Genomic DNA, 13,111 nt, shown 5'->3' with positions numbered 1-13,111 from the left:
AACTGGTCTTCTGTTTCTGTATAAAACGAGTAAGCAAGCATTGTGCAGAAAAATGTGTGTGTGTGTGTGTGTTTTAAGTATATAGTGCGAGACAGGAAGGCTAAAAATCTATATATCCAAAGCAATATGTCACAGTGGCCAATCACGGTTAGCTCCTGTCACTGGTGTCATTGTGACACAGGTATTTAGAGCTTTCTAATTGGTCACAATGTGCAAAGACTTTGAGAGAGCCAAAATGACAACTGACAATAGATCCACTTGCGCTGTCAAGTTACACATCCACACACCGCCCACATCCTCTACCCAAGGTGCTTCACTTATACAGTGCTAAAAAAATGCTGTTTGAAACTCACAGCTACCTCTGGCTTCAAAAACGACACCATGCTGTCACAGCTGGCCAATCAGTGGCAAACGCAGCCTCTGTGAACTCTTCATTTGTTTAAGTAGGCGTGAGAAAAAGCAACAGGGGGCGTATGTGTGTAGCTGAGAGCGACCTTACTTTCTTTTTCTACTCCGCATTGTCATTCTGTTTTCTTGGCCTGGGGTTTAGGACCCTCCCACATCTCCCACAAAAACCAGAATGCCTCTTTGCTCCAATTAAAATTTCTCTGGCACAACTTCTCTGCAGTTATCTTTTCACTTTGTATCTGACTGAAGAAGACGCTTGCCAGTATCCTCCATTCATGCCGTGATCAATCCCAGCGAGCACACAAAAGTCCTGAAGGACCTCACAAGCACAAACTTGCCTTTAAACTCGCTCTTTTTCTCTCACGCCACACAAATACAGGCAGACAGCATTATACTATTGAGAGGATGTGCATGCAAGGCCCCTTTGAATAATGAATCTTTCCTTACAGGGAGGTCTGAGTTAGAGGAATCAAAAACTGTAACGGACCTTTAGAGGAACCAAGCCCTCAATAGGCAGCAACATTTCTTCCCCTGTGCTGTTTCAATGTCTAGGTGAGGAAGGTGTCTCTGGAGGTAGTCCGAGTTGGTAAGGTGCTCGCTTAATTGGCACAAAGCAGGAAGGAGGACAGGAGCGGAGACGGGGGGCAGGGGTGAGGTTAAGGGGCCCCGATTCTCTTCCTGGCAGAGCTGATGGTACTACTGGGACCCCCCCCCCACACACACACACACATAGGCTTTTGTTGAGCATTGTCACTGTGCTGCTTCATGAAGCAGGACAGTAAAGCATTTATACCGTGTCTCTCTCTCTCTCTCTCTTAAACACTCAAAACACAGAGGTCACAGAATAATGGCAATCATTCAAGTATACCAACATGCCCACTCGCTAAAGTATGCCTGCATTTACACACATTTGTACACCCACACACAGGCAATACAAACAGTAAGATCACTGCATAGACACACAAATAACACATAACGAGGATGTTGATTGACCCAAAAGGAATTTATATGAACGTGTATAGACATAGCTCTGGCGGTGCACAAAACTTGATTTTTGGTATGCAGCGTCACAAAAGATAATCTGAAATTCAATTAGGTTGAGAAAAATGAACAGCCTGTGTGAATCAAAACAACAAAAACTGACTTAAACACACAGTGCAAACATTCACAGTGCATAGTGGATCTTTAGACCAAAAAAAAACAAAACATCTTTTTGAAAGTTAACTGGAGTCAGCTAACCTTAGAGTCAATTAAAATGACAATTTTTGCCATGCATAGCTCATGGACCTCTTTGTGATGCTGTTGTTCAAATATCATATCTTTTGCGTGCACAAAACTGTTATGTCAAATGTAGGCCCACAGCTTGCGCACATATTTGGAGTGACGATTGTGCATACTCCAGGCCCACCCAGTTGAAAACATCTTAACAGAATGCTGCAACCGCACCTCGAATCATGTAACAAGAACTGACCTATTCCTAGAATATACACATTCAGGTAGACTAATTACCTCAGACAAACACAAAACACCCGAACACCCAGTGCTTTTATATTTTCTCCATAAATAAAACTTGTATCAGAACTGCAGCAATGCTTTATTACTTTATCATCCTCCGAGAAAACGCTCGATGGTCGCCGAGCAATGACAAGGTAGAATGCTGACGAAAGTGACGCACCTCATGCTTTCCACAAGCTTTAGGACGCAATATGTGATGGACAGGTCTGACAAATTACCTGGTTCTGCGATACATCAGCCTTCCAGTATCCAAAGTTATCTCCCACACCACAGATGTGGACTTTTTTTGGCATCAAGTCCTCTTGCGCTGAACTCATCTCCCCTGTTTATGCAGGCTATTTGTCATTAAGCTTCAAGTAGATATCGCAGCAGCCTGGAAACCTCCAAGTGGGAGGGATTACACCACAAATAGATCGGGTGACCTCTGAGTGGGAGGGACTTAAATCACAAGCAGGTTGGATTTAGGGTAGGGGTAGGTGTAGATTTTAATAAAACACAACAGGTTACTGTGGGGTGGGTTTAGGGTAGGGGTAGGTGTGGACATTTATAAAGCACAATATTGGGCTCAGTGTCATGTTCAAGACATTAAATAAATAAAAACTCCTGGATTGTACAGCCCACGTGGAGCTCGAAAGCCCACCCACTTGGAGCTCAAGTCTCACCCACTTGGAGCTAGCTCCGACCTCTTTTTATACCCTTTCTCTTAAACGCAGTCTCCTGTTCTCGCACTCTGTTTGGGCGTGCTGCGTAAAGCCTGATTTATACTTCTGTGTCAAGTGACCAGCGTAACCCACGGCGCATGCAACGCGCGTGGCTGTGCATTTATACTTCTGTGCGCTGTCTCCGTTGGTCTGCATTAACACTTCCGAAACGCTAGTTGGCAGTGAGGTGTAAATCTTCCTCTGTGTCGAGTTTCTTCTCTGCTTTTTTGCATTTCCTGAACACTTCCAGGATGTACAAGTGGCTCAAACTCGCTCAGTTTGAGGCAGGAACCGGCGGACATGCAACAACTTTAACTATGAGGTAAACAAAACTATACATCCGGAGCTCCTTCATAGGACTCCACACTTGTAAACAATCGATCGCGCCATTCACGCGGCTCTCGGTCCCGCCCAGACTCGTCAGCGCTACCAAGCCGACCAATCACAGAGCTTACGCTATGCGTTGTTGCGACGTGTAGTTACATTTTTTGAGAGGTGCACGTCAGTGACGCCGATGGCCACGGCTAAGGGGTATGCGTCAGCGCCGTAGCATACGCCGGCGTTTGACGCAGAAGTATAAATCAGCCTTTATGATTGGATCAAACACCATACCGCAGGACAATCATGCTGTAAGTTGATCTAGAAATCGTACATTTTCAAATATCGCAGTTTCAATACAATTTCAATTAATCGCACAGCCCTAATTTGGAAATGGTTCAATTCTACATCAGTTTCAAATGAATGACATTCAAATGTTATTAGTTATCTGTGTGTGTGTTTAGTTTTTTGTTGTTCAGTTCTACATCACAATGAAATAAAAGCTTTCCCTTCACCTCGTCCCCTCAAGCTAAACTTCTACAGTCTAAACTTAAATCAAATCAGTGTCAGGGGAGGGGAAAAATGACAGCTCTCCAATTGGGCAAGAGAGTCATCGATCACGACGGGCCGTGTCATTACTGTGACAGAGCTGCGCTCAGCAATTCAGCTCATATTCTGTTTGAGCAGAGTTCAGAGGGGGATGAGAAGCACATCGAGCGCCCGTTGCACAATACACCTGATTCTATACAGAAACACTCTCATCTCTCTCTGCCAGCTCTCCAATCAATGCCATTCAGCTTCAATCAATTCCTTTATACCCCATTCAATGGATGGGTTATTGGCATTACTCACAGTATAGACAAAAAGACAGTACGTATACGACGAACAACAGCAGGCTGCTCTTCATACCGTTACAAAGTCTTTTTTATGGTGCCAAGTCACTCTCATTATTTGAGATCCAGGCTGTCAGCGAGACTCAAAAATTTGAAGCAAGATCTAGGAACAGCAGGCTGTCGATGACAAAGGTCAACAAGCACACACACTGATGCAATCTCGAGCGAGCAAACAATATCAAATCAAGATAGTTTTACTCAGACATCAGATAATCTCCCTGAACTCTGTGTCTCTCTTATAAAACGCAGAGCGCAGACGAGCACATAGGTGAGTGTTAATGGGAAGCCGGCTGCATATTCACACTGACGGAGGAGTGCAAGAGGACGACATCAAAGACTCGGGAAGAGCTTGTATTCTCTGGGGAGATCCGGCCCATAACCTGCCCTGTAAGTGTGCAAGTGTTTTCGGCAGCATTCGCTTGGAGGAGACACATAAAAGCTCTTCTTGGTTCTGGGGTCAATTACATTTCAATTTGACCAGCTCAAGAGGTGCGCTGAGGCTCAGTACACAATTCAAACACACGCATACTAAGCAGATTTGCAGAAAAGCCTAGTCTGACTTCAGTCACTGTGAGGGTTGTGTAGAGCTCAATGGCAGAAAACACGAGTTAGTTTTATTCACTGTAGTGAAATTAAGACTGTTACCATGCCGACAAGCCATTCAGAAGCAAGAGGTGAGGATTGTTTTGATATGGGGTGTTAATGAATAATGATGATAAATTTGATAAATTTGAGTGATGTACAAGGTTCACACAATTACTTCTACATCAGATGCGTATGAAGAAAATCAGTGTGCTAAAAGTCTCGAGGTTGAGATGAGATGAAAATAAAAAAACAGCAACATTTAACAGTATATATCAGATTTGGTCTGTTGATATTTTATTTACACCATCTGAAAAGAATATTTTTAATAAATACATATTTTTTTATACCACATATACCGACTCTCAGAACCAACATATATAAATATCGTCAAGTTATCCATACCTGTATCTTGAAACTTGGGCTACACGATTAATTGAAAAAAAAAAACACGATTTGTTGTATATTTGTTGCTCAGCAACATGGACATTTCCAAATGGCGTTAAAAGTGTCACATACTATATTTATAGGGTATAATTCACCCAAAATTATAATCTTAATGTAATGATGTATTCGCAGCCGCGAAATCACACATGAGCTGAGGCACTATTTGTTTACTACCGATAGGACACGTGTGTGTCTGCATAGGCCATTTCAATGTGGTGCTGCCATTGGCCCATGAACATTTCCTGCCTGTTATCAAACTATTTCATAACTGTATCAAGAGGCTATTCAATCTTAACTTAACGTTAAAACAGGCATCATAACACTATTTATCAATATGTGGCTCTTTTTGGATTCTTGGATGCTACAGAAATAAAAATATAAAACAGGAATTATGTTGGGACCATTGTTTTTGTTTACAAAAAGCTCACAGAGTGATCATTTGGGAGCCGCCCGGAAAATATGATTTGCATGCATGTATTTTTTTTGTTCTCAAAGTGACGGCAGTCATAAGAGCTGCACTCGGCAGTGAAAGTGAAACCATAAACATAATTTCAATGATTATATCACATTTTAAAGTTATGATTACGACAAGCATTTGATGTTTTTCTTTCATAGTGAACACAAAGTGTTGTGCATGAAAGTAAATATTTACTGGGTCAGTATCACAACCCTAGCCTATATAATGCTGAATATAATGCAAGAGGGATTCTGATAATGATAAATGTCTGATTTAGAATTATGAATAGTTATGAATATGTTATGAATATATTCACTTTGCTGTGAATAAACCAGGACATATTTAAAGTCTGTTAAAATCCACTATTCAAAGTCTTTACAAAATGTAGCATTTTAACCAACAGTAGACCTGCACATAGGCTAAATATCCATATTGTCATTTTACCAAATGTTTAAGAACAATAATATTAGTCTACTCATAATAATCTTTATTTTAAATCTACAGAATTGCAAGAAATCGTGATCTTGATTTTAAGCAAAAGAATCGTGCAGCCCTACTTAAAACATATTATGCAATCCTACAAAGCAGCAATCTCAATGTTATTTCAGTGAGAGTTCAAAAAGCAAACAACAAAACCAGTTCTTACTTTGTGCAGCTGCAGCTGGTCATAAGAGAGCTTGATAAATCGGTCAGTGTTAGTTGACTTGTCCTGGGTGGAAGTGTGTGAACCTCAGCTTGTGTTCAGACACCTGTAATGAGGACAGAGAGGACATGTGGTGAAGGTTTGATAGATGACTCCAGCTCAGTTGCGTCACTTTTGCAGTCAATATTTGCACTCTCTCATTTGTGAGGAGTCTCGGTCTCAGATGATCCACTCTTCTCTCCTAGACTATAATCTAAACACAACTGAAGTGATTTGTGGGTGCGCTGATGTACATGTATTGAGAAACCATAGAGATGAGAGCCCACCCCTTGACCAATTACAGACCAGCACATATACGAAAACACAGATAGAGAGAAAAACTGTTTAAAAACCCTGCAAAAATTGGTGAAGATAAAGGCCTTCAATAAACTCTCTGAAGGGAGATTTGATCTCAGACATTGAATATTGCCAAAGGCAATGACTAAGCCATGTACATACATATTTTAATCGACTAGGTGGTAGACTGTCTGTCAGTCCTAGAAAAGTCCAGTAGTCTCTAAATCAGACCTGGGTATTTTATGGCCCTTGGCCACAAAACGAAGTATTTGGTTGATTTAGGTTCAACTGCAAACGGGGCAGTGCAATGTGCAGGTCAGATATAGCGAGTAGGGATGCAACGATTCATAGAGAGCCGGTTAAAAATCTATTCAAATATGTGACGATAGAAATATTGAACGAATCACGATACAATTTTGAACATAGGAGGCGCTGTGTTTACCTGCATATCAGCGGTAAGCAAGAGTTGGGGCGGCAAAGTGAAATGACAGCGGTGAAGTGCACCAGGCAAAACAAACTGTGTGCAAATACTGCAAAGAGATGTTTACTTACAGTAACAGAACAACAAATACAATGCACATAAACCGTCAGCACAGTAAAAAGCTACTTTCACGGACATCTATATGCAAAAAATGCTATTAATAAGCCAAACCATGCGGACTGGATTAGCAGCTCCACTTGCTCAGACGAGTGCTACAGAGATCACATGGTGCATCAGTGTTTTTATAGTGAAAGTGTGAAGATGTTTTTTAGCCTGTTCTGTTACAGATCCAGGTATCAGAGTATTTTCACCCTCTACTTTTCAAATTAGTTTATGCACATTATATTAATTTGCTTATTATTATTGAATATTTAAAAATGTTTAACATTATCTCTTCTTACGTGATCAGACTGATACTTATACTCATTAATTATACAAGTAATTATTCACCTTCATAATTATGTTCAATTCCTGTCTCTATCCTACAATATAATTAGTCATTTTATGCCAGTGGTCAGTGCCCTGGACCAGAGGGGTCCATTGACCACCTCTGTACACACTGCTCTCTGGTTTAAGAAAGGCTTTCCTCTCTAAACCAGCCTTCTCAGAGCCCATTGAAAGAGTCTTTTTCAGCAGGGGACACTGTAAATGTGCAAAGACCATAACTTATACAAGAAAACAGAGATATGCTGATATTCTTTTTAAAAATATGCCAAATCCCAGCACAGTCACAGTTTTAATTTGTTTCTATCAATGAGTCTTCTTTAGTTGTAGTGCATTATTATTTTTTATTTTTTATTTTTTTGGAATTTGTTTTTAAAATAGCATTTTAGTTATGGCAGAAAATAAATATTTTTTGCAAAAAAATGTGCAGCATTTAAGAAAAAAAAATTAAAGGGCTGTTTGTTTCAAATAATCTTTTGGTCAAAAATCGTAACTAATTCGTAAATCGTGATATTAGTATTGTTAATTGTATGGAATCGTGAGTCAGGTAAATCGTTACATCCCTAATAGCGAGTCAACGTAAGAAGCAGTTCACATACCCTGTCAAATATTTTGTGAGCTCAAGTTTGTTATTTCTAATGGAGATGTGTGATTTGTGAGTGCAAATAGGAAGCAACACACTCACATTTTCCAGGCGCAGTAAGTTGAAAACATCTCAACATTTCAGAGTTTAGCGGGTGCACTAAAAGTACAAGTACCAACCAGGCAGCTACAAACTTTGCATGAAATATACACATAAATAAAAGTAGACTTATTATCTCAGACAAACGATTTAGATGCAGATCCTCTCTTGGTGATTAACATTTGTGTGATGTGGTTACTACTTCACTTATCCACCTCTGATATTCAATCTCACTTCAGTGCACTCATCCAAGCCCAACACAGGTTAGATTTCTCTCACTGAACATAAAAATAAATAAAACGTACTAAAGGTGAAACATTCAAACAAACAACCCTGTGGCATTTTCATAAGTTGACTTTTTCATATGAAGTTGATATTGTTATGCTACTCTTTAAAATACACACTTCTGTTGTGGAAAGTTGAACTTTTTTGAAACTTGCTTTTCTGAATGTTAACTAAATCGTGATATATTTGTGTGCTCTGCATTTTATTGTCTCAATGTTTTAAATACTGTTTATTTACATATTAACAGTATTTTATCACCCCTAAAAAAACTTCTTCAGTGTCGAATGTGTCCCCTTATAGAAATTAATTGCCCACCTCTGCTCTAAATAGATCCATTTCAGTGAGATTAAAACTTTGGTGAGCATTTCATAGAATAAAAGAATGGAATAAATAGATGTAATCATGGTAAAATTAGAAATACTTCATACATCACTACTTAATAAAATTAAATATAATTATTAAATCAATTAAAGAGTCCCTATTATGCATCAAAAATGTTTTGGTTTTTGGGGTCTTCAGTAACAGGCTGATATGCATGCAAGGTAAAAAAACAAACACTTTTATTGTCTCATAATATGCATTTATTGAGACATAATTGTCCTAATGACTCAATGATTCATTTAGTGATTCATTTGTTAACAAACCCCTTCTCAGTGCAATGCTAATTTGCACTGATTGGCTTGATGACCCAATCTGTTGTGATTGTTCAACTGCATTCAGCAGGAGAGAGCCAGAGTGCATGCAGAGTAAGAGCCCAATGCAGGAGTGCATTAATGCAAAGCAGTTAAACACCACCATAATGCTCTATTCTTAACCGTAAGTAAAAACAAAGACACACAGTCAGTATTAACCCACACAGTGACAAAAGCTGAACTACTTTTAAACTTGACCACCACATGTAGGAACAGCTGACGGTGGCCATAGCATTGACAAACGGCAGGGGATTGTGATGCATTTAAAATCGTAAAGAAAGTGTTTTCAACATGTTTTTGGACGTGATATGAGACTATAAAGAGTTAATCAGATACAGTACAAGCCACGTGGAATGATTACAAGTAACGAAACATAATTAAATGCATATTTTGCTAGAGAAGAGAAACAAGGAGCCAAACATTTTAATCACAATTATTTACAAATATGAACTGGAGAAAGTCAATGATTCATGAACTGCGTACTGTGAACTGATAAAGTTCCTTAAAGTTTAGCTCAGACAAACTCCCATACAGATATGGCTACTGAGAATGCGCAAGCGATTTAAAGAAATGGCGCATGTATTGTCTCCGCGGTAAAGCAGAATATGGTCTAACACAAGAAATACATGGCCAGCAGGGGGCAGTTATGTAACATAGTAAGCACACTGAACTGATATACTGTAGCAGCCAGAGCATGTGAGCTAAGTGGTGTGAAAAGCGGCACTCTTTCTTGTGCTTTTTTTCCTTTCAGTACAGTTTTTAAATAAGAATTTAATAGGCCTAAGTGATCAAATGTGTATCTTTTCAGCCTATTTATTTAGGCAGCTGTGTGTGTTATCTTATTCTATATAGTTTAACTGACTGTTAGCCTATTTTAAACTAGGAGCTCTCAACATAATTCGAAAATCCGCTTCCACGACCACATCTTATTAATGCATATCCTTGTTTTAATTAAAGTTGTGCTTTAATAATTGATTATGAAATGAAATAAATTCATGACTCCGCGTTAAGAAATGCGCATTCTCAGCAGCCATATCTCTACATCAATAGTCTTTTCTGATAATTCATTTAACAAATGGCCAACAAATCCTGTTGCAGGGTAGATTAATGCATAATCACCAGAACGTATACTCATCTTCAGTCATGATTAGTCCCACACACACCCGCACTCTGCTAGTGTTTGAAGCGAAAGGTGCGTTCACGATAACCAAATCTGGCATTTTATACTTGGTTTTGTCACGTCGACACAAACATGCAAAAGATCTGGTAGAACGATAAATCATTTAAATTCGATCAGTTGAGTCTTTTGTTTGAAAAAACAACAACAATATTTTTAAACAGGATGCGCTTTCAGATTTAAACATCAGCTAGATGTTTTTACTCCCTGCCTGTTGGTTCACTCACACTGTATGGTAGGTCATTTTCAAAAAAAAAAAAACAATAGAGGCTCTTTAATTAATAATAATTTAAAAAGTATAAAGAAATTATGATACTAGAGACATAACAGTAACATTTTCGGGGCAAAATGATATCAACTGTCCTGTAAATGATGTAATAAGTCAAACAGTAGGGGATTTCATATTATTTATTTATTTATTTTTTTTTTAGCACTTTTATTGTTTCAGAAAGGTGTGATACATTCATACTGTATTAGTAACAAAATACCAATCAAAGAACTCCCGCCCCATCCCGACGTTCAAAATAAAAATTAAAAATTAAAAAAAGAAAGGAATAGAATAAAAAAAAATGCATTCTCATGCGAGGAAAGTAATATAAAAACAAATAAATAAAAAATAAAGATTAACTAAAATAAACTTAAAGATAAAAATAAAAAGGGCAATTTTGTTAAAAATTAAAAATATATAAAAAATAAATACCATTAAAACATTGACATTTCAACATATACATTCCAGTGAAAGTATATTAAAGTTAGTCATTGCAAACACAGTGTATTTTAACAGTCACATTGTTTGGGATTACTTAACAGTCAGTCCACTGTTATTTAAAAAAATGAAGGAAGAAGTCCCAAATCTTGTAGAATATGTGCATTTGTTGTTTGATTGAATAAGTCAACCTTTCCATTGCTATACAGGAAGACATTTCCTTAATCCAGAGTGACAAAGATGGAGCATGAGTACTTTTCCAGTGAATGGCAATCAGGCGCTTCGCATGTAATAGACACAGATTTATAAACTTCTGTTCATATGACTTTAGCGATAAGGCAGGTGGGAAAAGACCAAGGATACAGATTTTAGGGCAAACAGGGATTTCTTTACCAATAGTTTTAGAGATTACAACAATTATTTCTTTCCAAAAGAATTGCAAGTGCTCCCATTGCCAAACACAATGGAACAGTGTGCCCTTGTAAGTCAAACATTTTCCACAAATGTCCAGAATATTTCTATTAAATTTATTTAACATTTCTGGTGTTATATATGTTCTCATTACCCAATTATATTGGACTAATTTAAAACGGGTATTGATTGATAATGTTTGCGCTTGAAGACAACTTTCTTCCCATTCATTTTCTGTAATATCTATTTGAAAGTCTTCAATCCAAGCCAGTCTTTCATTTTATTTATGAAAAATATATTATTTTCTCTTTTCTTTTGATTTTGGATAATGAATAATGTATTCTGACAAACAGCCAAGAGCCAGCGCCACACCATAAAGAATCTGCAACAAATGACTGTCCTTTAATCTCTCCACAACACCTGTGGATTCTGCATAATGGCGGATCATTGCTCACAGCAAGAGATCTGAGCTCTGATAGGGATCATCTTAAATCTGTTTAAAGTGCTGAGTTTGTAAACAAGCAGGGCTTTGATGGCTGTGGAAACGGAGCTTTAAGACGGCCAACATTTCTCTTAGAGTAAAACAAGTCAAGCTCACTAATAAGCGAGTTAGATCACTAGTCCACCATCCTGATGCATAAACACACGCAAACACATGAAATTCTTTCACATCTGCTGGAACCAAAAAGAAGAAACACATCCCTGAAAGAGAAGATAGATTTACAGTCAGATCTGGCCTCCGAAAATAAGACCGTATCACGGCGATCTTCACAACAACCAGCATGCATCTGCTGTCTGAGAACGGATTTGTGTTGGAGCTTTATTCTTTGGCTGGTAATGCACGACAGGAGGCTGAGAGAGAAAACAGGGACGCGTGGAGAGAGCAACACTGAGAAAGAGAGAGAAAGGAGGACGGGCAGAAAAGACAACAGAGGAAGTACACAGGAAGGAGCCTTTGTTCTGATGCAGATTGAGAGTTTAATGTTTAATGGATCTCAGAAAGACGCAGAAGATCCCTCAGAGGACCAACAGAGGAAGCCTTAACCAGACGTCAACTAATAAAACGCTTGCACATGGGAGTAGAAATGGCTCTCAATGTCGACTAGCCATCTAGCAACTGCCTCCAAGATCAAATGATTTAAATTTGTCATTTCTTTGAGCTGTTTTTAGAGCCTGTGCTTTAATTAGCATGCTAGCAGCGTGTTGTATTGTTGCACTTAAAAACCCTCTTAGAAATGTTGCATCTTTAAAGCGCCATCTCTACAGCCATAAACATTCAGGCCGACTGTCCTTGGTTGTTGGGTTGCATCGCACATTGCTCAAGCATTCTGCGCAAAACAAAGCGCTGAAGAAGTTTAAAATGATCTGACTTTCAAAATGTGGCACAAAACCACTTTTATTTGGTATGCTGTTGTACATAATGCCTTGCTTTCGCCTGGTACCGCCATCTGTTTCAGTTATCCAATCACAATTGGTCATCAGAGAAGCATTACAATTTCCACCTGTTATTAACATGCATTCAAATGTGTCTCTTGTGACCACTTGTGTTTGAAATTCGTTGAAACCTTTCCCTCTTATTCCGTCATGCTCTACATCACTTTCACAGAAGCAACAAACCCATGTCACACTGCTTAAAAGCAAGCGAGCTGGAAAGCAAGAGGATAAAATGGATGTGGAGGGCAACTTCGATTGAAATTCTTGTGTTTTGGTGCAAAGCAGTGAAGTATGAATACCTTGTTTTGCTATGCTCTCTTCTAGCTGTCCAATAGGGCTGGCACGATATATCTTTTCAGCATCTATATTACAATGTGCACATCTGCAATAATCATATCAAAGGATCTTCAATGTCAGGGATTACTGTTGACCAAGAGCTTGTGGATTAAACGCAAAGTTTAATCTATTTGGAATTAAGGTTTATCATTTGCATTGCTTT

The 13,111-nt window shown here is 38.6% G+C and overlaps 1 protein-coding gene across 20 annotated transcripts in view; it reads right to left on the bottom strand.

The window, feature by feature from the left end:
• ndst2a (N-deacetylase/N-sulfotransferase (heparan glucosaminyl) 2a) overlaps window positions 1-13,111 on the bottom strand; it is a 210,063-nt gene that overhangs the window by 50,290 nt on the left and 146,662 nt on the right. For 12 of the 20 annotated variants that reach the window (XR_015505928.1, XR_015505927.1, XR_015505930.1 and 9 more), the window contains one exon: window positions 5,968-6,070. The exons of 4 other annotated variants lie outside the window; for them this stretch is intronic. The gene's annotated coding sequence lies outside the window, so the exon portion shown is untranslated. Of the gene's footprint in view, window positions 1-5,967; window positions 6,071-12,743; window positions 12,825-12,911; window positions 12,995-13,111 lie in introns of all 20 variants that reach the window. 4 more of the 20 variants (XM_087279271.1, XM_087279270.1, XM_087279268.1 and 1 more) reach the window with 1 other exon arrangement.

The sequence above is a fragment of the Danio rerio genome, chromosome 13, assembly GCF_052040795.2.
Source record: "Danio rerio strain M-AB ecotype USA chromosome 13, GRCz13ab, whole genome shotgun sequence".
Classification (NCBI taxonomy): Eukaryota; Metazoa; Chordata; class Actinopteri; order Cypriniformes; family Danionidae; genus Danio; species Danio rerio.
The sequence above is the reverse complement of the archived record's forward strand: the minus strand, read 5'-3'. Positions and strand labels throughout refer to the sequence as shown.